This window comes from Metopolophium dirhodum, chromosome 4 (genome assembly GCF_019925205.1).
Source record: "Metopolophium dirhodum isolate CAU chromosome 4, ASM1992520v1, whole genome shotgun sequence".
Classification (NCBI taxonomy): domain Eukaryota; kingdom Metazoa; phylum Arthropoda; class Insecta; order Hemiptera; family Aphididae; genus Metopolophium; species Metopolophium dirhodum.
This window is the reverse complement of record NC_083563.1, coordinates 26552726-26576915: the sequence shown is the minus strand read 5'-3', so window position 1 is coordinate 26576915 and position 24190 is coordinate 26552726. Positions and strand designations below refer to the sequence as shown.

The following is a 24190-nucleotide window of genomic DNA, read 5'->3' as shown; positions in this document are numbered from 1 at the left end:
ACCGACACATCATATTCTATTGATAAATTAGTTTTATATCTAATAAATTACAACTTACAATACTATTTTGTTATAGAGATTATACAGAGTGTTACAAAGTCTTTTGCAACAAATATAATATATACATATATAAGAATATAATAATAACGTAAATATAACATTATAATATGTTTTGAGCATAGCTAAATAATTTTATTTTAATAAGACGCCCACCCACATGACGTGTTGTTTCCTTTCAAACGTACAACGTAGCTTATTTGCGTTCAACAGAAACAGAACCAATTTTGTGTTGTTAGCTTTAATGGTTGTAGGAACTGATTTATGATCAAACTTAAAGGTAAGAACATTATCGTACGAGTGTACGACGGTTTATTAAGGACATTTTATTTTCAAGTGAGTTTCAACTTATTTGTACCTACAGAGTATTATTAGATTGTAATGTTTTATCTAAACAAGATTCGCAATAAAATTAAATCTCTTTTAGTGCAGTTAAATATAATGTAAGAGTAAACATTTTTGAAGTGTTTAAGTTAAAAATAAATTGTTTTAAAACAATTTGTAAGGATAACATAATATTAAATAGGAAAAACTAAAATAAAAGAAGTTATTTGAAACTAAGTGTAGAAGTTTGTATTTAAATCATGTCGATTAATAAAAGAAAAAAACATCATAATGTCGTGCAGTTGGATCGTATAAATAGTGACATATTTCAATAAAGCATAATATACATTTAGTTGTAAATTCACATAATATAAATATTAAATATACAGGGTTACTCAAAATGATTCATTTGTTGCTTGGCACATAGTCTCCTAGGTCACCTGATCTTACGCCATGTGACCTACTTCTTTTGGGGATAATACTCGTATGTTTTGATACTGTGTACGTAGTACGTTATATTACCAGCAACCCGAGAGGACAAAACACTTGACGGAGTTATTTTCAACGGAAAACGGATGTCGGATACGCCGGAACAAATGAACGGGTTAAATTTGGCTATTTATAAGATGTTGATTGTGTAACCAAAGGGAAGTCAAACAACACATTTATAAGTACCATAAACTAAATTAAAATTATTATTATTATTTTTATTTAATGTATTAATAATTATCACTTTAAACCTAAAAGCTTATAAATAAATTAAATTATAATCATTTAAACCAGATGAATAATTTTGAAAAACCCTGTGTAATATATTATAATATTAAAATGAGTACTGGTTGTATTATGTTATTATACATAGGAACCGCAGATATTCTGAACAGAGTTTTTGGAATTCGGAATCATAATTATTAATTCAAAGAAACACACATAATATAATAATATATAAAATATAATTTAAATGCGCGATAAAATATAATATATTATTGGCGACCACACTATAATCTGCGGACGAGGCATGCCTGACAAATGGCGGCAGCGGTCACAAAAATATTTCAGTTTTAAAATGTCGTTTATTAGCTGTTTAAAAAAGTCCTAAACCTAATAAACGGGTATAATAACGGATTTGTGGATGTGTAAACGTGTTCTGTTTGGGTATTGTATATTTTGTATCGGCATTATATACCCCGACAATCGTAGCGGTGCAGGTATAAAAACACCATAATTTTTTTAGGTCGACGTTGTAATATAATTATTTTACAAATGTATGTTACATTAAAAAAATGCCAAAACGACTGTACCTACATGCGTAAAATATACATAATATTATATAGGTAGGTACCTTATAATACTACTCATTATGAATATAAAAATACAAGAGTTATGGAAGAATACGGTTTACGGCTCAGTATTCGGTTAAGCGCGGTCGGTGCATTTTATGATAATCATAATAATATTAGACATTTCATCACTGCAGGGGATTGTCGTGGAAATGTTTCTATTTTGTCGACGATTCGTAGCGAGACAGAAAGTTGTTCTATTGTCGGTGTAAAGCCGGCATTATATCGTGATGAGTGGAAACGTATCAGTAATGCCACCAGATATGCCCTGATACGGTATCAGTGATACCTATCTGTATTTTGCTTATATACCTAATAATGTTGTTAAATAGTATGACTAATGATTATACAGTAAATTATTTACATTAAAAGTTAACCGAACAAAGTCGATCACTGATATTGATACGAAAACACAAATACAGCTAGTTATGTCGGCGCACCGGCGCCACTGACCACTGACGTACCTATATATTTTAAGGACCAAACAAATGTCAGCGGTCCATATAACAATAATATTGTACCTAGGTATATTATATATTTGTATTAACGATCGCGAAAAAATAAGCACGTAATAACCGGCGGAAACGGTAAACCACACGTAAACAAAACGATTCGTTTGCCGTGACGATCGTTCAACATATTCTTATCGTCCCTAAAATATCTCTGCGCGTAAGTATGCATCTACAAATCCCGCAATCATGTCGTGTTTACATATAGGTATAAGTCGTTTTCCCGTACGACCACAGTACGTCTTATATTATAATACCTTTTTACGTCTCATTAAAACCATTTACCTGCACATGGCGGATTTGTCTCGACAATATATTTAAAGCAAAACAAAAAAAAAAAAACCACGAGACTTTCTCCGGTCTCATTAGCATATAAATAAATCAAAAGGTGCTCGGAAACGACGGCCAGCCGGCTGCTGCAGTGGAACATGGTTATAATATTATTATTATTATATCGCCCGCCGCCGGCACCGCTGGTGCGAATACGATAATAATAATAATATATTAAAACAATAACGATACGAGATGGTTTGTTCGCATTAATAAAACAATAAAATTCCGACTTAACATATAGGTACTACGCACTTGCGTGACGATTGTCACGGTTTCGTGTCGTTTTCTAAAGCGATACGGCACTCGTATATTATATTATATTATAATATTATAACGACCTTAAAGAAAAACAGTCAACGATATATATAATAATATTATTACGTACACGACTGCGGCAAAAGCGCTTTGAAGGCACTGCAGGTTGAGAGATACAAACGTGTGTCAGTGGCTGCGTAAAATGTATATAAACCATAATAATATTATATCGCCGCACAAAATATTAATCTCATTACTCAGCGGCGCAGTATAATGTCAGATGATTTCGCGTCTTCGCGAAGCATCGTTAAGTCCCACCGCAGTTGTATTATTTTCACAGGTTCACCGATACACCGCTACATTTCGCATTGACGACTATCATGAACTATTTGACTTATTAATGCCATTGGTTTTGTTATCAAATCGACGATAATACGCATAAAGTCACTTGCAGGGAAGGTTGGCGAACGTGTGTGGACGGCAGTGATGGTTATAACGTGTCTAAAATAGATGTTTCAATTAAATTTAAATACCTACTATATTATAATCAAGACAATACGCCATACGTCGAGACGATATGTTGCATAAAACGCATAGATTACAATGATATCGATGCGACGGGCCACCGACAGAGTTGAACGATATACTATCTGTTGTAGGTAGGTATAGGTACTTTAAAAATTATCAGTAGGAGACTTCAAAGTGCCACGGTGATTATTTATTTTCCTGAATTACATTTGATTGGAGTGTATTGAATTTTAGTTCACAACTACTGTCAACTCTATTGACGCATAGGTATATATGTGGTATACCACTGCGGTTCACGTTTCGCAGCTTGCAATAATTGGGCTTCCGAATTGTATAATGCTGCAATATTATTGGAAATTACTAGATACGACTACAATTGATCAAATATTATTTTTTCAATCTAAAAATCAAACCTATATTCAATTATGACGAGTTGTTATTATTATGATTGTTAAAATAGCTTTGTGCCACATTGCATTTTTTTTTTTAATAAAGTCCGTGTCAATTGATCGAGAGACCCAAATTAGTGCAACGTCCTTCGAGATGAAAAGAAATAAAATGCCGGCATTAACTGATTTTCTTACCCAAGTCCTTGCACTAATATAATATTCGCAAATGTTTAATTGGAACTGTATTGCAAAACTTGGGTGACCATTATGTTATAGAGATACACGCCCAACCAACCATGGGCACAGCTGACATTTCAATTTCATTATAATGATTGATGTTTTCTTAATTCGGCCGCCCATTAGGTGAATTAGGAAAAACTTCCTCGCGGGTTGTACCTATATGTGTGTACTTTGTGCTATCATCATAATTATTGCGGTTAGTTTCTTGGAAATGTGACTAGATAGATAGAGCACAAAAGAATTCATAAGAGGCCAAGGCTGTAACGCAAGGCTGTGTCAAAGTATAGGACTTTTTTAGGCCAGATAAACATATCCACTGACGTTTTCACGAACCGCGTACGTTTCGAAACGCTTTTGACAGTACGTATATATACGTATTTATAATGCTTAACAATATTATGGGCGCCTGCAATCGTTAAAAACATAACCCTAGACATTGTTCACCTCTCTCTCCGGTGGTGGGGGAGTAGACGAGGAGTACATAATAATATTATTAACCCTTGTAAGCGGGACATACTGTTATATCGTTTTGAATTTTCCTTACTAGCTGTTTTGACCCAGTGATCATAAATGTTGACACATATTTTATTTTCGCATTATAAATTCCTGCTGCAAAAATAAAAATAATATGATCCACATATATATTATAATTGTCTTAGTCGCATTTATCTAGGAGGTTATAATATATTCTTCGGCGTCGAGGTCGTTAAGTACACGAATTTTATTCCCAGATGTAATGCCGCATGACTAATGCAATATAATATGTATATGCGTATACCAGGTATTCGAACAGCGCGGACAATGATCAATCGTGACCAGAAAACGCATTGCCAACGGAGAAAAAAAAATGTATATCAAGTCCGTGCTCGTGTAAGTGCGCTCGCGAGTGTGTGTATCTATATAGGAATAGACGATTGTGTACAACGCGAGTCAGACGCGAAATTTTCCCCAGACGTGTGTGTCCACATTGTCTGTTCCATTTCATTCATGCGCCCAAGCTTACCCTCGTATGGCCAACGTTATTTAGACACGCCAAACCCGTCGCAGGTACCTATACGTCATGTTATTATTTTACATTATAATACATATTATTATAATACCATAGAGATTTCGTCTGCACGAAGTCACTACATCTCGTATAGATCTTTCGATCGCACCGCGCCGAGACGTCCTGCGGATGTAGCCCACTGCGGAAAATGGAGCGATTCTTATTTTTTAATGTATAGGTATAACACTATAACCACATTACATGGCCAGGTATACCAAACGTCCCACCGTATCGGAATATTATAATCGCCAAAATCTGCGCAGGCGTGTGTTTTTATTACGCGTAATCCGAAATTATACACTGTATAAGACCGTGTATTTATAAATACGATCCGTCGTGGATTCTCGCAGACAATAACGGATAACGGGTACGGTCCAAATGTTTTGAATTTCATTTATCCGATATCGAAATAATATTATAATAATTGTATGCAGTTGGTATACATAATATGTCAGCCGAGGACGCGTATATGCCTAATAGCGACTACGGTGGTTTGAGACGGCGGCCACAAATAATTATTATGAGATTTAAATCTGAGATTATATACCATACCTATACATTATATAGGTACGTGAATATGCACACTGGTGTATTAAAATATTATAAACGTAGACGATAGACGACCGGTAAAAATCCAGAGCGGAATTGCATGCGCCAAACTTGTTATTGTGGTGGTTAAAAGTACGTGAAAATTAAAAATGCATATCGGAATTTCATATAATATATCTGCATGTATATGTATATATATATATAATTTAATAGTGGCAATTGCATTAAACAGTGCATGATGTAGAACAAAGTCGCCTATTAGCATCGCGCTGTTGCAGTGTATACTTCTATAATATGTGTGTGCGTATAATAAGTAACTCGTATATGAATATTTATTAGCGTTAAATCGTTCGTGACCCATAAAACGGGATAATATCGTTGCAACGCGTGCGCCGTATATTATAATAGTATATATTTATTATGTATAATGTATAATATTATATTTATGTATAGCGCACCGATATTAAAATGCGGTTTGTGATTTTCTAGCACCCCCATGTGTCGGAGGCAGCCGGTTGTCCGAACCATATGTACCTACGAGTGGATCGCGGTGATAAACGCAGCAGCCGCTCATAAACCCACAGGATTTGCGTAGGTATCCGGTATCTACGTGAAATTAGCGGCGCAATGATAACAGTCAACTATTAAAACAGCCCAACGAATTTGTTAGAGAGTTGTTAGGGATTGTTAGACAACTTTCAAACTTTGTTAGACTTTATTTTCGACGCTAGAACTTTTTTATTTCGCTAAAATAACACATCTCGGCTTGTTAGAGATTGTTAGACAACTTTCAAAATTTGTTAGACTTTATTTTTGAAGCTAGACATTTTAAACTTTTGCACTACCATCTTCAGGAGTACAAAAGTTTGTTAGACTTTATTTTCGACGATAGACATTTTTTTCTTTTGCACTGTGTCTGTGCATTTTGTCAGTGAAAATTTTCAGAACTTTATCTTTAATAGTTAATTCACTACAGAACATTAAAAAAATTAAAACAAATTTTATTTGGCGTTTTTTTATGTTTTTCAGCTTTATTGCTTTTTAATGAATTAACGATTGGAGATGAAGTTCTGAAAATCTTCACTGATAATGTGAATCTAACATGACCCCAAACAACAAAATCCACTCTCCGGTTTCAGAGATCTATCTCACTAAATGAAAATGAAAATGATTTTTTGTGGGGCTGTTCACACCGATATTTTTCTAGATTCAAATTGTTATACCGCTCGGGTGTGATATCAAATCTCTCTCATTAATACTTTATATTAAAGCTAGCTAAATTATCCACCTACTCATAATTACTGAGTTACATTTTTATTATTTTCCTATTTAACACAAATTCTTGAAGTTTTCAAAATGCAAACTTTTTTCATTTTAATTATTATACTTACCTGATTAAAAATCAAGAAAGTAAAAATGTTCTAACAAACTTTTGTGCTGCTGCGGTGAAGATAGCAGTCGCAGTGCAATAAATAAAAGTGGTCTAGCGTCGAATATAAAGTCTAACTATAAGTTTAAAAGTTGACTGTTGTCATTGCGCTGCTAAGTTCACGTAGGTGTATCCAGTACCTATACGTACGGTCCGATATTTAAATAGTACTCACGGACAGAGATCCGTACAAAGATGACGACTGGGTGTGTATCATACATTATGCGACGATAATTTATAGCGAAAATCATATACGATGTGAGGCAAAGCGACCATCTTGCACGCCCGGCTGACTTTTCCAGATCTCCGCCGTGCAGCGACAAGACGACTTTCGTCTTCCACTCGTTGAAAAAAAAACATAATAATTAATCAGATGTAAGCAATAATATCTATACACACGCGTATAGAATCGGTCGTGGTTATATTTATTTATGTGTGCATTGGAGCCTAGGAGGAACACACGATAAAACGTTGCGGATAACTACTCATGTGTACATGTGTGTATAACATTTGCAAGAAAACACACACGTGTCACCCATAGGCAGAACCGAACGATTATATTATTAGCGTCCAAGGGGAGAGGTAGAAATATTTTTCAATATTTTTTACATAAGTAATATGATTTAGAATATTTTAATAACAATCAATAAAGACGGATTCTATTAAAACGCCAGAGATCACATTAAACCCTATATGTCATAAATAAGGACTCACACTGTATAATATTATGTACCTATAATTCTAACCTATATATTATTATTTATTACCTTAATGTTTTCGTAGCTGTATGATTGGAGAACAATGATGTACAAGAAAACGTCATCTGTTTAAATAAAAGTTTAATTTTTATCATCAAAAAACACTGTCTCCATAAATGATATCGTGGAGAAATATGGTTTTTGAGTGTATAATTCAAATTCTCTAGAATCAGAGTTTTAATAAATTCATAAACATGGGGGGTGATCACTGATCATGCTTCGTTAATCACTCTGTATACACTATAAATTATAATGTAACCTAAAATGCATGATCGTCGTTGTATTTCATATAATATTTTATTATATACTATATTATGGGTATAGCAGAATATTTTTATGACTGTCCGTTATCTAAAAGACGAATCCCTCTAATACGCACGAAGTAAAAACCATATAGCCCACCAGCATGGCTGCAGACGTCGGATGCACGCGAGGTCGTGACTCGGAGTGCTCTTATAATTACATATCATAACATAATCATTCAGGCTATGATGTATTAGTATCCAACAACGATTCAAACAGCGGGAGTTCTGATTAGTATCGATTATGAGTATATAATATTATGTTATATATGTATAAAAAAACGTATTCGTATATAAAATAAAAATGGTGGGGAGTTTAAACTTCCTTTCTTATATGCTTAGAAAAAAAAAATACCGCGTTATACTGATTACTCAAGAAGATATTATAAATGTATTAGTATTATGTTAAATGAAAAATAATAAAAATATTGAAATTAAAACAGACATTTTATAATTTTTTTTGTAGTGCCCAGTTTTTTTTTTGTAAATGTAGATAATTTGACCTTATAGAAGTAAAAAAAAAAACTAATAATTGTTTATAGGTATCTATATCGTAAAATAATAAAATTAAAAAAAATTGTTTTGTAATAGGTACACGTGAATATATTTAATAAATAATATTTATTGAGCTTGATTCCTTTTGATTTACAAACGGAAGGTCTTATTGGTATATTTTGTTTTTTAAATGGCACGATTATATTTTATATTATACTCATATTTTATTATTTTATTATCTTGATGACCGAGATATAAAGTTAATGAAGGTGTTAGGTAATTAAGTGTATATTTAATGTTGAAGCAAGCAATTCGAATAAGCTGTTAGTATTAACAAGTTGGCCAATTAATAATGTGGGAGTTTTATCAAATAATTAGTGATAAATACCTACGCAAATACCCAATAATAAACCATGCCAAAATTAAGAAATAAAAATAATATTTCAGGTATTTTGGAAAACTTAATAAATAATAACTTTGAACTTTGAACTTTCGAAATTATTTCTTGAAACTCGATTAAAAGTATTTTTGTTTTCATTCCATTATAAATCAGAGAATATTAAATTCAAAAAATATTCGCAAATCTATCGGATAACAATATAGGTAAGTATACCTACAGCATAAATAACCCTATATATGCAATAGTGTATAATATAATATAAAATAAATGAACCCCCCATGTCATCCGCCACTGTACCTAATTATAATAAGGTATTGTAATATTCAGAGTGATGAACATTTTTTTACTGTATTTACTTTAATATAGATTATTTAGAATTATACAGCGAGACTGATTTATATTGAAAACAACTGATTTACATTAAAGCGTTTCTAATAATTAATGAATCGATTATTAGTTTAAAATGTATTTCACTAATTTGCGACTAAAATCGGAGTAAAATCAACCACACAACGCCTTGGAACCACTTAAGTTCTATCAATGGATGATTTTTTCACTCAAAACTCCTGATTACTTAATTAATATAATTTATCTCTTGCCCTTATTGTAAAATAATTGTTTACAGAATGTTTAATGTAATAATAATAAAAAAAAATAACATATTTCAGCAGCCAGTGTATACTTCAGTATACATGAAGGCCGAAACTAAGTTTGTATCATATAGGTACTTGAATTTGTTTATAATTTAGTTGAGTTTTTTTTAAAATACTTTTTCCGTAGTTTTTAATTTAACCAAGTGTGAATATATAATTATTAATTATTTATATTTTTTTTTACTTATTCTTCAATATATGTTGACAGATTAATGCTTACACAATCTATAAAATCTGTGATGTATACAAAACTATTATGATATTAATTATTTTTTGAAGGTTTCATTCATTGGTTAATTACTGCTAACATTTTTAGCAGATCCTACGAGTAAATAAGTTCTAATAAATAACGTAACGTTTTGAACACATTATTTTCAAAAAAAAAATACTTCAGATATATTTTTTAAACTCTAAATGTTCATCACCTCAAAGCACTGCATCAGATACCTGGTTTTAGGCCATAGTTTATAGTCCATCGTCGTGGCAAGAGGTTTAGTTGTCGTAATAGTTCAATATAATATATTCACAACAAAGATCATGGTAGGTATAAAAATTTCTTTACATACAGCCCAACTTAAATCAAATTTCTGTTTATTTCAACAAAGCAGAATATTTATTGGTTCTTTACGTATATGTTTTTTTCTGAATTTATTATTTGGACTTAATATAAGAAAAAAATAAAAGTTTTGTGGAAATTAGAAAGTGGCTCAAATTCAGTAGCCGGAAGTGATGTGTAGAGTAAATTTTACTTGTATGATAATTGCATATTAATTGTTTGTTTAATTCATGGGATTTTTAGAATGTTTTAAGATTTATTTATGTAGAAGTTCAGTTGAGGAAGTGACTAGAAACAATTGAACTTTATTCGACAAAAAATATCTCTTATTCTTATGTGTAATTTTATTTCAAATAGGTATAGTTTTGATGAAAATATAATATGGGATTTTCATGTTTTTTGGCATTCATTTTGATACATTAAACAAAATAAGGCACCACGAATTAAATACTAAATAGTAAATAGGTTACTATTTAGTGTATAGTGTTAATTTAACTCATTGGAATATTACTAATCATGTGAATGTAAAATATGAAGACAAGTTTGTGGTAAATACCGGGGACCGAGCTATAATTCATTAACGATCGAACAGGCGTTCATGGCTTTATATTTATTTGCATAGTATTTATTATTGTACAGTAACTAAATAGAATATTTATGATCAATTTTTCAATCGCAACATAATATCATATTGTGCAGGCCGAAATTATGGTGAAAATAATACGCATTTACATACGACAATAATAAAAATAAAGCTGGACTATGCGTAAACAGGTAAACACATTATACATACAAAGTATGCACTAAAAACTGGTCATTTCGTTTAACCGGTTTTACTAGAGTGCACTCGCGGATAATAAGTCCGCGAAAAAAGAACTACATCCGCCCAGCCATCTTCACATATTATTAGATTATGCGCGTGAGCTGGTAAAGGTACCTCCTATACATCAAATTAAATTATTATCTTACTCGCGATGACAAGTAAAAACTCGGTGCCAATTTTGGAGCCCTGCAGCACCACACCGGGTGTTATAAATATATATAATATTTTATTATTAATATAATATTGATAAGCGACTCGTGTTTAGGTTTTTTTAAAATAATCGCGAGCATGCATTATTCCGTACCAATAGGGTGGGGAAAAACATTGTGTGTCAAATTCTGACCGCTTACCTGCAGAAAATATGTATATGATAGCTGACAGTCACGTTGATTAAACGTTTTTACGCCTGACGATTTGTTCCACATGACCGGTGAGCTGAAAAAAAAACAAAATTATTATAATGTAATACATTTTTTGTTTTTTTTTTTTACATTACTATTCCCTACGACTATATAATACACACACACTCACACACACACATCCATTATGTTATATATATATACAGTGTAGAGTTATAATACCGCGCGAGATTTCGTCATCATACGACTGTAGAACAATATATTATATAGGTAGTCAGGCTGCAGTATATAACATTGTGCGCACAATGTTCATAGGTTATGGTGAGTAGTGTAATCAAGTGTATATATAGGTACAATATGTCTAAAAGAATAAACTCCGAAATTTTGGATAACACGAGTTAAATCGTAAAAAGCGGTGGAAATGCGTAGTACGATAAAGGTAGTACAGTGCACTACATTATATATTATGCATTTTGGCCTACGGGGATGTATTCATAGTGAGAGAAGGGGGCACACCACTCGATTTTTTTCTAAATCTATAACTTAGGTGTACGACCATAAATCGTATACCAGTGTTTTTTTTTCTTAAAATGGTACGGTGTAACGGAATATGATACCTAATTATAATATCATCCATCATAATTTACAATGTACAGAATTGATATATGCCTCGAGCATAAGTGTTGAAAATATATTCGCTGTCATAAAACGACTTTTTAATTCACCCACAGCCTTTACAGGCATACTATGCAGGTACCGGAACAGCTGAGATATATTACCCTCGGCGGGTAATGGCTATTGGCTTCATTCGAGGATGCAAATTAAAACATATCAGCTACAACAATAATATTCTAGAAATACGATGGTATTTGTTTTGTGACGGTGAAAACAAAGCGTTAGTTTTTCTATCGCGAACGACGACTTCTATACAATTGCGAATATCGAGTGACCACGCGGATGCAACTCCCCAAGTCCTCGATAACTTTGTAATATTGTATTAGAAATAATTATTATTACTATCACCCATTCGACGGCAGCTGCTGCTGTACAACGACTACAATAATAATGTCTTGCGGATCGTTTCGCCAAAAACGTTTCTGTCGCGAGCGCGACATGCGATTCATTATAATAATAATAATATATAATGTTATATACCCACTACGCGTACATCATAGGCGTATAGTATAACATCATATACAGGACTTTCTATAAGGAATTCGCCGGTCGCGTATTATAATAAATCTCGCCGCGACTTTGCGATAAAAATCGACATGCGTTTATTATGTGCACGCGTCCGTTTTCGACTTGCGGGTCACGGAGAGGCCATCGAAATCTAAACACGCGTAAATGCCAAACGCGTACATATTATATATAATAATAATAATAATAATAATAAATACCATTATTATCATAACGCCGAGTACTTCCGTCGGGCCCGTTGCGACTTCGCACGCGGCTAATAATATGACGAGTATTATATATATATATATATACCTATACATTACATTGGTATATAATACGTCTCGCATACGATTATGATTAATGGTTTTCAATATTTTTCCTCGCGTACATAATAATATTATTATTATTTATTTCGCGAAATCCGCACCGCGCCATAATACATCACAGCTCTCTCTAAAACATCAAGTCTTATACCTACGTTTGAGATCATATTATCATATGCCAAATATATAATGACGATGTACACGTTTATTAGGTAGGTATGTCATTATTTAGATCGGCCGTGCAAGTCTCTGTACGCGTTTTAGGGTTGTTTTTGACGGTATACGCGTAATGGTATTATGGTATTATGGTTTGCGTCCATCAAATGCATAGTAGTTTTATATACACGTCGTATAATATGCATGACTCGCACGAGACTATATAAAATATATATCATATTAAAATATGTAGGTCAAACGCTCATAATCTGCAGACTTGCACGTACGCGTATATACGTATAATATATAATCTCGTTTGCCGGCTTGTCGTTATATGATTTTGGAGTAGTCACATGCACAAGACCATTGCGGGGGACGGACGGTAAGAAAAAAAAACGCAAAAAAAAAACACGTCACTCGCTGTAGTTTGGGTGACAGGCGCGGAATTTTATAGTAACGTTATATGTACTCTGTCGTGTGTACATGCAGAGGCCCAATTACACCGTACATGCTATATGGTATTTGCTAAATGTAAAAACTAAAAACCTAACTCGCAATATAGTTATTCGCCTCCGGGTAGCTGCACGGTTTTAACAAAACAATTTTTTTTTTTTTTTATTTATAATATAGATTATAGGTAGGTGTATCTATAATATCAATCGTACACAGTTATATTATATTATATATTATCCCGAGGCTAGTGAAACTCGGTTTGGTGAATAAGAAATTATGTCAAAATTATACGTCATAAAAATATTATGAGTCGGTGTTCCGGTTTATAATATTTAACGTATAGCTGCAGCCGGTATATTATGTGTGTTTAATCGTACGTTATAATATATTTCAAACGAAAAGTGAATTTTTATTTTCGATCAGGTTATATTATTATAGTAGAGACTGATTGACATGATGCTGGTTTTATCTTTGGAAATTATTAAACAAATCGTTGACTCGATCTATGGATTTTCCAACGGTACTGTCCCGGTCGACCCACTCATTTCAATCGTTTCCTCGACGGTACCTGCTATAATATTATTATACTACTATAATACCACCACCACTACTACTGCTACGGACTGCTGCTAATACTACTACTTCTACCATAGTCTATTGGTACTATACTATTACTGCTACTAGGTAGGTTGTAGGTAGGTATAGGTAGGTATATATTCACATGTTCGGAACGGCACTCACATTCCAACGTAAAAAAATAATAACCGAATTGGTTCCGGGCCAAAGACGTATTGGTCTTTGTGTTTATTATTGATATATCCTATTCGAGATTAAAGTAAATATTTAATGCTTACAAAATTATCGACTTCGTTAAAAATACTATAAAAATGCTTTTAAAATAGAAAACTAGAAAAGTATGTGAATATATTAATACCCGTTACGATTATAGTACGGAATATACGACCAATTATCCAGTCCCGGATACTATTGAATTAGACATGTTAATGATCTATAACTGACTAGTGACTATATTATATCCACTATTAAATTTAATAGAAAAGCTCAAATCATATGATAGAGTTCTATAAATATGTTATAATATATTGTATACAAAAATATCCTTACCTCGTGATAAATCAAGTGTGTTATAAATGTTAAAGTGAAAATAGTTTCTGTTTAAATGGACCATAAAAAACTACCTATCCAATTATAGATTTAATTTAAAATTAAACTATTATATTACTTTCAAACATCAACGTCACTAAATGAAAATAATATAGTAAATTAAAAAAAATTGACGGTTTCGTCATAATTAATAATATATTAATATTCAATTTGTAGGTAATCTTCGCGCGGGGTTCATGTATAATATAGTATTATAGGTACCGCGAGTTTTATAAAAATAAAACGTTATAATATATTATTATCATTAGGTCAGTTCATTGAGCCAACGCCCCAATGGTCGAGACTCGAAATTATAGATGGACGATGCGTGGTTCAATGATAATACAGAATAAACACGCGCAGCTATATACTTAATTTAAATTCGAAGTTTCGAGAAAAAAAATTAGCATGTTAGCGATCTATGATGGATTATGATTGCCTCGAAGAAGATGCAATTGAATTTTAAGAATTAATGTTAAATAGATGTAAATTCCCACGATTTGAATCATTTCTAGTTAATATTTAATTTATTATTATCGTACGATTCACACACAAATTGAAAAGACTAAAATATACACCGTGTCGACCTACATAGTATTAGTTTCTGCGACTACAGAAAATATTGTCCAGTATCATGTCTAAAAACGGCTTCATTTGAATTTCAACTATAAAATACACGATAAAACTGACAATACCGATTATTCCGTTCTCGGGATTTGTTTGAACATGCAATAGTAGTTTGAAACTGAATTTATAAAAAAATATATTCGAACGTAATATATTATTTAATGTAAACAAATAAATAATTTTTTCAAAACACTACAAAATCTAATGGTAAAACAATATTGTTGGTTAAGCGAAATCTGCAAAGCTATAATAATATAGTGTAATATCGTTTGCAAAACTCTCAAAGGATGTGACCAATTAAAAAAAAATTTTATTACGACTAACACGAGCGTTGTAACGGTATACCATGTGTATATTATAATATAGTCATTACATTTTTCGTTTTAATTAAAAGCGAGGAATACCCGAATATACGTATAGAGCGTCGAAATTGGTGAAATTAATTGGTTTTTTTTTTTTACAAATCGACCGTAGGTATATTGAGTTCCAAAGGAGAAATCGTTTACCATACAGCATGCGGACGAATTAAAAACAAAACCGGTAGAAAAAAAAACGCGGGTTGAAGAATTATAGCGACAAATCCGAGTTAATTCGATACGGTGGATAATATATTCAGATGTTTATTTATGCGTGTGGAAAAAATGACTAATAATAGTTTGACGTTGAGTAAATAATGATCTTCAAAGAAAATACACCATTGTCTACAAGACACAAAATATTTCTATTTATTTAGCGCCGACGGTTAAGATAGATTTTTTTGTTTTATATTTTTCTATGGACACTATTTTCCGTGCAGAAAAAGTGCTCATGTGAGCACATATCCAATCGTAAAATATAAAATATAACAAGACAATTGATAACACTTTGATAGAACCGGAAGAAATTAAAACGCTTTACCCTCAAACCCGTCACGGTCGGTCGATTGAATGCGATGATATTTTGACATTTCTTACAAATTTTTTTTTCAAAAAAGATAATAATACGTAACCTGCACATATAACCCTACGTCGCTACTCTACTCTCATATCAACAGTTATTATTATTACCGGGTATATAAATTACTGTACCTACTAACTTTTGTTTTACCAATCCATAATCTACCCATCATGTATCATGTCCTTATTGTTTCCGTATAATACTAAAAAATTTTGTTAAGATAGTTACAGTATGCGTCACACGATTAAAATTTAATAACATATAATATGGTATATTATATACATATAACTTGTATATAAATTTGATATAGAAACATTGAAAAAAAAGTATCATAATCAGAAGATGAGATAATAATAAGAACGGTAAACGCGTAGGTAACTAAATATATTACATGTTGAAGTTTTTGAAAAAAAAAATGTATTATATTATTTACAAAATATCATATTCGTTGAACCCGCGGAGCGTAAATAGCAGAAATGGCGGATATGAGTGCAGCCCGAGGTACGGTGTAGGTCAAATTTTCGCGTCACGCGAATATTTATCTCAAATTTCAAATTGTTTTAAAATTGTATGAAAATAAAAAATCCAGAAATAAATATTTAGATATATTATTATATTACATAGGTAGACGACATGTTAATTCAGAACTTGGATAGTCAAATTTCGGAGTATTCACGATATACCCCTGCAAATGGTATGCATATTTTATCAAAAAGCGCGCGTAAAGACGAAACCCAGATTACTCTCACAACGGTTACACTAAATCGCGCATCGACTGAAAATATTATTTATATAATAATAATATAATATTTTTGCTCAGTGTTATTATTAGTAATAATAATTAGCGTTTGAAAAATGTAAAAAAGATAGTTTTCCAATATACATAAAGGTAAGTACCTACCATATAATATAATGTTACCATAGGTAACCAATATTTGATAGTAACAAATAATGATAAGATTTTTACATTTTTTACATTTTTTCCTTCTGCTAGTGGTTTGAACAAATTGTAACACAAATGTAGACTAGATATTATACATCATAGTAGTAGGTACACATTTTTCCTGTAGAGAATTTTTAAATAATTTACTGATAAATCACATGGTAAAAAATATAAATGTGTAATTTTAAATGAGGAGAAATACGAAGGTCGGCATAGACAGTGAAAACGTTAATATTTTGTTCTGTGAATTAATAAAAACTAAACAATTTAAATGTTTTATAGTAAACTGAAATATTTTATGAACATTTCCACTGAATATATGAAAACTCCAATATACATTTTAATGAAATCTTGAACACAACCTATTACCTATATATTTATTGCATAAGTATAGGTATAGGCACAGGTACCCTATACGATACAACAAAACAATTGTATACGATTTACGTTTACTGTACGTGGTGTACACCGTGCACCGTTAAAACTGCTAAGAGAGTACAATATATTATACCTAATAATATGTTATATAGTATCAACGGTGCAGTTCGATTGACAATCTGTGGCTGGTTAGGGATGTGGGTGAGTGGGTGACGGTCGGAGAGCTCGTTTGATCATTATTATTATTTTTATTATTATTAATACAGCGTGCTCACACAAAAAAAGACACACCGTTTATTCATATATATATATATATATATATATATAGGTACCTATACTACGCGTATACCATTATACATATACATATGCGGCGTGCGTGTGTGCAGAGAAAAGAAAGAAAGAAAGAAAGATAGAAAGAAATAAAAGAAAGAAAGAAAGAATGAAAGAATAAAAAACACGTTTTTTTATTTCCACCGCGTCGAGATTCTCCGTGTGTACCAGAGCGTATACGGCGGCGGCGGTCGAGTACGGACCGTGACGGTAGTTTGGTGTGGTGGCGGGGGGGGGGGGGGGGAGGAGGAGGAGGAGGAGGAGGAGGAGGAGGACGACTGCAGCGACGACTACGATGGCACGTCCCGTTACCACCGACACTGGTCGGTCGTCAGGTCCGTCCGATTCTCTCTGTCTCTGTCCCTTCCTCTCCCTCTCTCTCTCTCACTCACGCACAGTGCCTTAAGTTTTTTACACGCGCGCGCGACTACGTTTTTTATTATTATTATTATTATTATTATTTTCCCTCGAGTGGGCCGTCGGATTATTATTATAATATTTTATTATAACCACGATCGTGTTCGCCCAAGGACGCGCACGTCTCGACCATATAATATAATAATATCATACCGAGATTTCCCGTCATCGTGGCGGGCGGCGCGATGCGTTCTATTATTATTTTTTTCCAATATTATTTTTCCGTACGGAAAAACGTATGCCGCTGCCGCCGCCGCCGCTGCCATATACCGTTAGACGCGATGGTGATCGTGGTCGCGGTCGTCGTCCAAGGACGCGTGCACCAGCCACCGCCGCCGCCGCGATGGTTCCGCGCGCGCGTTTCGTCCGATTCGTCGGCGGGCGGTCGACGTCCACCACCGCGACCGACAGGAACCCCATAGCTATTGTATCGCCGCCGTCAGGCACGTTGACCCGGTCCGAGGGGAAAAGCGTCAAAATTTAAAAAAACCGTCTCTCGCGAGTCACGTGCTCAACCACGCGCTCGTTGTATTTCTTCGTATTAACATCATGGCAGGACATTCCTAGGAGACGTCGTCTAGGTCCGGGTATGTGTAAAATTTACGGATCAGCCTAAATTATATACCATAATAGTATGAGAGATGCGTCTTTTATCTGATGTACAATATTTCTGTGCCTGACTGTACCTACATTGTATTGTTTTCACAGACCTATTAACTAGTTGTTTTGACTATGATTGTTTTAGTGCTGCTATTTATTGTTATGTATACAATATTATTATGTTACGAGAAAAGTAGGCAATCGGGCATTGTTCGAAATTTCCGATTTTAGTTTTTAAGGTAGGGATAAAGGATAAAGTTTAAAAATCGTGCACAAAGACCAGTTGATATGGAACACGACCCTCACGATTCACTATGATCAATGTAGAAAAAATATTAAAACTAACAACATTTTTGATTAACCAGAGTAATATTATATTTATTTCATTTCAATAAATAAAACAAATTAAATCTAATATGAAAATAAAAATAGGTAAGTACCCAATATAATTATGTATATATTACTATAATAAGTGTGACTCTTAAAATGAGCATTGAACTTAAATTAAAAGTTAAAATATTGAAATCATGCGGGGTAAAACAAAATTTAATTAAACATAATATTATACTAAATACTATCATAAGCGATACCTGCCTTTCAATTGTTTTCTTTTCTTATAGTAAACCACTATTATAATTATTAAAACTAGCAATGAACTTAAAATATTACATTTTATTAAACGTACCTATTAGGTACCTATGTGTAAATAAAATAACTGACTTTTGGTTCTTACATGAATTTGATAGGCGTGATACGTTGTTTATTTAAATCTGTGCTCGATCTCAAAACACGCATAGGAAACCAAAAATAAATCATTTTTTTTTTTTTTTTTTAGTCATGATAATATTATAGCACAATAACAAGTCTTATACATTTGTCTACATCATAATACGTAGGTATATAAATATAATGTGATTCGCGACCTTAATTGCCGGATCTGCTCGTATATAATATGTAACATGTATACATAAATATATTAGGCACCTTGTACAGTCATTAACGTCGGGGCGCATTATTTCATTTTTGTACATATACGTACACGAGTATAGACGTATATATATACCTAGTAGCCGGTAGTACACAATTACTGTTTGTGTGTGTGTGTGTGTGTATACTTACGCCATTACAAATACAAAGTACCTACGGTGTAGAGTGTGAGGCGTGTGCATGTGCTGCAGCCTGCAGGAGACACCACCACGCTTCCATTGAGCGCGCGCCGGACGATGACGCCGAAACAAAAAAACATTTATAATTTTATTTATTGTTCAGCCGCAATGCCGCACAGGTACCTCCTAAATATATTTAATACGTGTACGGACGCGACAAAACAATAATTATTGTGCAATGGCGGTGCGCTATTTGTCCGTTTCCCAAACGTAAAAGTGTACCTATATAATATATAATATACAATACGCAGACACTAAATATAAAGTGTTTGTGAGGTGGTAGGAGGGGGTAGGGGAAAATATCGAAAATGTTTCTAAATGACATACTGCAGCGTAAGTCGTTAAGTCGTTATATTGTGGAACACTCATTTTTATCACACTTTATGGCGTCCTTTAAGTTGTATTTCCAATTTGAGTTAATGTTATTTTAGCGTTCGCGATCTGAAAATATGTTCGTAAAACGCTTAGTTAATTGTTATAGGCGCCTGCCATTCGGTATAATATATATTATATTATATACCTACCTAAATATTGTGTACACACGACGCGCGGATATATTATAGTTTACGCCTAATGTCCGCTAATGTATATTGTAGCAGATATAATAATGTGCCTACTCGTTAAAATTACCGTACATGTAGCAGGTAGAATATAAAGTAATGGATTTAAATTGGCTAACTGCAGAGGTGTGTTTAACGTTCGTTTTATTGTAGACCCTCCGACACACGATTTTATATTAATTCTAGCAAAACACGCAAATCGCGTTGTTTGAATTCCATGTACTTGCTCAAAATTAAGTATATAATTTATAATGACTTTATGTTGCCGATCGCTGCAATCTTTTACTCTTGTTATAGTACGATAAAATTAAAAAAAAAAACAACTACAAATAATATAAATTAATTCCGCCGTGTCGATAAGCCCGATGATAAAGTATGTGAACATTCTATTGGTACGTTACATTATGGTGCCATGGTGTGGTTTATGAAAAACAATTTTTAACTATAGTCAAAGGAATATTTGCAACTGGTATGCATATTATATTATATTTACACCATTAAACATAAAATATCATGGATTTGTTTCTCACCAAAGTCAGATATTATAATAGTAATGTTTATACTAAGAAATTAACTGTACAAAGTGATAACAATCGATTATATGACTAGGTAATACAAACGTGTCGGTCTTCTCCGAACGGTTAACGGAACAGGGGCAGCGTGAAATCCGAAAAGAGATTCTTGAACCACTGGAATCAAGGACAGTTCACAATGATGATGAGAACCGTCTGAATGATGATTTGGAAATATTATAAATCGAGCTGTGTGTGGGTTTTACCTATATGTTATATGTATATTATATATAAGATGGCAGGAGAATAAAAACTGAATATTGAAGTCTTACTCGTCGACCTAATATATATATATAGTGATGAGTGGTCGAGGTGTAAACATAATAATAATAACACGTATAGTCGCCGTCTCGTAATTGATTTCACTCCGTTCAAGTCCTGTGAACTACTAAATAATAATAAAATATATATAGGTACCTAGTGCGTGTGGGATAGTTGAGATTACATTTTTTTTTTATTTATTATTATTATTATTACTCTATTCCTGTCAATCCTGTCCACCCGTGACATCCCTATTTACACGATGCGTATCATAATAATAATAATACGCGTATTTAATATGTATTATACACAAGAGATAACGATGTATATAATAATATTGTGTAATAAAAAAAAATCACTACATTTGAAATCACGCATATCTTAAACGATATATTATATATAATAATATTATTATCATACCTGATACCTATGTACGAGAATGGGGTGTGATTCGCGAATTAGAAAATGTCAACCTAGTACAATAAGTATAGTTACCTACCTACATACAAACAATAATTTATATTTCAAAGATATTGCAATGCAACGTTTTTTTTTTTTTTTTAATAATCTATTTTGATATGATTTTTAGTTTGTCGAGGGGTCCACAATAATGATTTGAGTAAAAAGCATAAATGGCGCACGTTATTCATTCATTTTTCCTTCGATACCCACTGTGGAAGGATTGAAATCTCGGGTGGACCCGTCATACATAAATACAGCTGGAATACGTCATATACATCTAACAATATGATTATTAACAAACGTCTAAAGTTTCTCTCGGCGAGAATCGTGACGTGTTACTCCGGGTTGCCCGGGAACCGGATCGTATACGTTTACATATTATATATGACATAAGGCCGTCCACCTCTGTCCATATAACACGCACGCTCCACTTGTATTTTCTTTTAGACATTTAAATATAAATATTGTTATCTTCGTAAAAGCGTAAAACTCGTTATCGGTCGACCATTTTACTGATAAATGCTATTCGCATCAAACACAATGTGGATCGTTTGGACGATGCAAATGTCGAGTCGAAAAATCTTGCCGGACCAACAGTAATCGCAAAGCTTTGCAACAGTTGTGGTTCTCGCGTCAAATCGTATTCAATCGTAAGCGCACCGCAGTGCCTTACTTAGCATTATATTATAACCACGTCGTTAACAGTTAATATATACCTACCTCGTTACAATCGTCACCAACTCATTCATGAACCGATACCGGCAGTTGATATTTTTGTTGGGCGTGGCGTATCTGACGACCGCCGATGTTCCCTTATCTACCAACGATGACTCGGATACCAAAATCCTATCCTCTCGAGGAGTTTCCCGGACCGAACCACCAATCCTAAGTGAACCATCGATCCGGGCCAAACTTCCATTACAAGAGGAAGTTACATCCCGAGGAATAGCATCGTCCCAGAGCCAACTTTCAACTCAGGATCCACTTTCAATCCAGAGCCAACTTACAACCCGGTGTGAATTAACGACTCGGAACGACCCTACGATCCGGTGTGAATTTACAAACAGGAGCGAACCTACGACTCGCGTCCCTTGTGCCGACGAAGACGTCAAAGAGTCAACCACATCCTCTTCGACTACCTGTGACCTTGCGGCAGTTGCCGCCGGACTTCGTGACCAGGTAATGCGGCTGACCAATCAGCTGAGCAAAGCAGTCGCGGCGTTGCACACTGCCAAGCAACGCGAGCGAAAGATAACCGTGTTGGAGAGAGAGAAATACAGGTGCCGTGATATTATAATAATATGTAATACAACCAAGTATAGTCGACGTACCTCTTTATTTGTGCGACTGTACGTAATCGGTGATATAATAATATGTAAATCATCACCAGTCCGTCTCAGAGTTTAGTCGAATATTGAATTATAGATAGCAAAACCACTGTTTTATTCGAGATTGAGTGGGTCAATTATTTACCACAAAGTAAATTGCAGGGTACGCGCCAATAGAATAAGTAATTTAAAAAAACTTGTAATATTATGCATGACATCGCTATCAGCACGGAAACTGTTGTTTTTTTTTATTTCTGGTAAATCGAGAAAGCTAAAATCGGTTATATTGCACTTCAATGTTGTATTGCATTAGTAGGTAAAAGGATATGTTAAAAAAAATCTGTTTTTCGTTTATTATGTCAAATTATGACGCCGGTGGTACCTACATCAGATTAACGATAATAATCGTCATGAGCTTATAGAATAATATAAATATATTGCGCTGTATAGTCGGTACCTGTAGAGTAGTATATAGTCCCGCGCTCTTGTATTATTGTTTTACAGATTCATATGGGATGCAAGGCTCAGCGGGTTAATTAAAATATTATTTTGACTCTGTCAAGTTAAGTTAGTACCGACAAATATGAGTGAAGTTAAAATATATATATGGAAGCACGACATACTGGATTTTATAAAAACGTTGATATGCTTTTTATTTTAAATACATGTCCCAATTATAATGTTGAGTTGTTATAAGACATTGGCCATTTTTTTTTTTTTTTAATAAAAGTTTTGCATTACGAGATAAGAGTGGGAGACAAATGTTGAGCAAAATAAATAACTCAACGCGGCTGGAAATTAATTAATTGAACAACAATAATTCCGCTTACATTAAAAGAAAACTTAACTCGTTAATAGATACTGCGGAAGAAAAAGACAACTAAGGGGGGGGGGGGGGGGGTTATGTAATTCAATTTTTTTCATTTCCCAGCTTTATATTCTATACTGCCTGTAGGCTGTAGCCACTAGCCAATAACCTACATTG

General features: G+C 33.4%; 1 protein-coding gene across 2 annotated transcripts in view; it reads right to left on the bottom strand.

Moving 5' to 3' along the window:
* The window catches only part of LOC132942643 (uncharacterized), a 71656-nt gene that overhangs the window by 22084 nt on the left and 25382 nt on the right, over positions 1 to 24190 (bottom strand). For both annotated transcript variants that reach the window (XM_061011209.1, XM_061011210.1), the window contains exon 2: positions 11339 to 11423. The gene's annotated coding sequence lies outside the window, so the exon portion shown is untranslated. The remainder of the gene's footprint in view (positions 1 to 11338; positions 11424 to 24190) is intronic.